Genomic DNA, 2,825 nt, shown 5'->3' on the forward strand with positions numbered 1-2,825 from the left:
GCTTCTTCTGACCATTGGCCAGACCCACATCCTGGTTGATCCTGCGGAGGGTCTCCACCTGGCTCCCTCTTGTTGGTCTCTGCAGCCACCTCCCAGGATGTTTTCATTGCCCCGGGCGTGGATTGTTACACACACACACACACACACACACACACACACACACACACACACACACACACACACGCACACACACACACACACACACACTCCTTGCTGTGAAATGGGCTTACGACAGCCTCTCCTGCCTGTCAGATCAAATCTAAACCCAGGTGGGGGACACACCCAGGGCCTCCGCCACACCCCCCCAAGTCTGCATCCAGCCCAGCCATGACTCAGTCCCCAGCTGCCGCAGGAAGCCTCCAGGTTGGGGGTGGGGGGGTGGCGAGGGCCTTACCCATGACCCACTGTCGTCTGCAACAAAGCCAGCTAAGGAGCCACCATGGGCCAGCACTGTCCCCTTCCCGTCTCCCCTTTTCCCTCCCCCTTCCCTTCCATCCCCCCAACATCTTAGACTGTAAACAAAATAATAAATAATAATTAACCAATTAAAAAAAAATCTAAACCCCATCAAATGCTACCTAGACACGAACCCCAGGGGTACATGAAGATGTCCCAGGGAGAACTTTTCTAAAAGTTCTCTAGAGAGAGCAGCTGTTGGGGGTCAGGCCACTGTTCTCTTCCCGTTGCCCTTTGCCCTTTGCCCTCCTGCTGATCTTCCACCCCTCATGATCTTACTACTTGGCATGAAAATCTCCAGCACTACTAATAAAGGGAATGTTCAGTTCAAAACGTTGGTTTAGAAGTTGAGAAAGGGGGACTGGACGGTTAGCTCAGATGGCTAGAGTGTAGTGCTGATAACACCAAGGTCAGGGATCTGGATCTCTGTACCTGCCAACCACCAAAAAACAAACAAACAAAACAATTTAAAGCCAGGAAAAAAAAACTGAGAAAAGTGAAGGAGTATAATGACTAACTGATTACTGTGGCTTCCAATTCAAAACTGAGAGAAAACCTAACCAAGCTGATATGTTGCTGAAAATAATTTTTGATAAATTATTCTTAGAATATAACTTGGAATGTGTTTAAGGAATTGAGTTTTAGTGCTGTAACAAAACTCTTTCCATCCTTTTTTTACTTCTTTGTATTAACAAGGTTTCTAAGCATTTACATCTATAAATATGAAAAACAGGAATAGAACTGATGCCGAACCCCGTTTCATTCTAGCAAAAGGTAATAATTGGCCTCACATACATGAACTAAGTAGGATAAAAAAGGCCCATCCATCTCATGGACATTCATTTTGATAAATTTCTATTTTTATATTTAATGATTATTCTTCGAATCTATAAATATTTTTATGATTTTTGATTAATTGTATACTAATAAAAATAATAAGTCAATTAAGAAAATGTTGACACTTAGAGCCTTATGGTTACAGGAAACAAAAACATTTCAACTTATGTACATATTTTGGCGGAGCCCGTGGCGCACTTGGGAGAGTGCGGCGCTGGGAGTGCAGCAGCGCTCCTGCCGCAGGTTTGTTGCTGAGAGGCATGCTAGGTGATCAAAAAAGCATTCAAACATAAAATGTGTATTAAATGAGGATAAAATTCTGTGGAGNCGCCCCTTCCCCCCTCCTGTTTCTTCTTCCTCGTCCTGCAGTCTGTCTTTTAAATTAATCTATTTAAACATTTACGTAGGTAAGAGATGAACATAGTTCAGGATTTTTTGGTTTGTTTTTAAATGATTCAAAGACATACAGTGAAAAGTCTTCATCCCAGAGAGATGGTCAGTCAAATCCCAATATTGAGGGACCTTCGATAAGATACCCGACTAGTACCCCCCAAACTGTCACGGTCATCAAGACCAGAAAGCCCGGGAAACTGCCACAGTCAAGAGCAGCCTAAGGAGGCGTGACCGTTCGAAGTAATGTGGTATCTTGGATGGGATCCTGGAACAGAAAAAAGGACATTTGGTGAAAACTAGGGAAATCTGAGTCAAGATGGATAATGTATATAAACACTGGTTCATTAGCTGTGACAAACGTCCCAAACCGACGTAAGATGTTAATAATATGGGAAAACGGGCGCAGGCTTTATGAAAACTCTTATTATCTTTGTAATTGCTCTGTGAATCTAAAATTGCTCAAAAAATTAAGTTTATTTTAAAAAAAGTCTTCATCTCACTTCTGCCCCTAACCATGCAGCTTCCTCCCCTCCACATAGTAATCATTGACTTAGTTTTCTGTGTATTTCATAGTGTGCAGTGCTGGCAAATATAAACGTCTCCCCGTTTTACAGAAACAGCACGTCCCATAGACTCAGTTCTGTAACGTTTCTTTCCCCATTTCATATCACAACACAAAGCCGCCATCCCTGTGGCAAGTTCATTGCTGTTTCTTTTTTCTTTTTGGTTTTCAGCTCGACTTCAGGGAATCACCGTGGACGTGGGCGAGGTCATCTGTCGGGCAGCTTCCGAGGCGTGGGAATGCCCGACCTGTGAGTGGGTCTGTTGGTGACGGCGGTAGACAGGGCCTTCGGGATTGAATGCACACGTCGATCAGCCTCGTCGGGCCCGCAGATCTGGGGGAAACCAAGTTCTGGGTGACACCCCAAGTCCGCAGTGCGCAGTCCTGCGACATTACCCCGGAGGAGCATGGTCCCTCTGTCGTTTTCCGCCAGGGAGCGTGGGTGGGAGGCTGGGGGAGTCATGGGTCCCCACGGGGGACTATGGGGGTGAGGAGCTTCCTGAGGACTGGGTGTCTTGCTGGAGGTTTGGGGCCCCACCACCCCGACTCTTCCTTCCTCGCCCCTCGGCTCCGCTCC

The sequence above is a fragment of the Galeopterus variegatus genome, unplaced genomic scaffold (genome assembly GCF_000696425.1).
Source record: "Galeopterus variegatus unplaced genomic scaffold, G_variegatus-3.0.2 Scaffold1919, whole genome shotgun sequence".
NCBI classification, from domain to species: domain Eukaryota; kingdom Metazoa; phylum Chordata; class Mammalia; order Dermoptera; family Cynocephalidae; genus Galeopterus; species Galeopterus variegatus.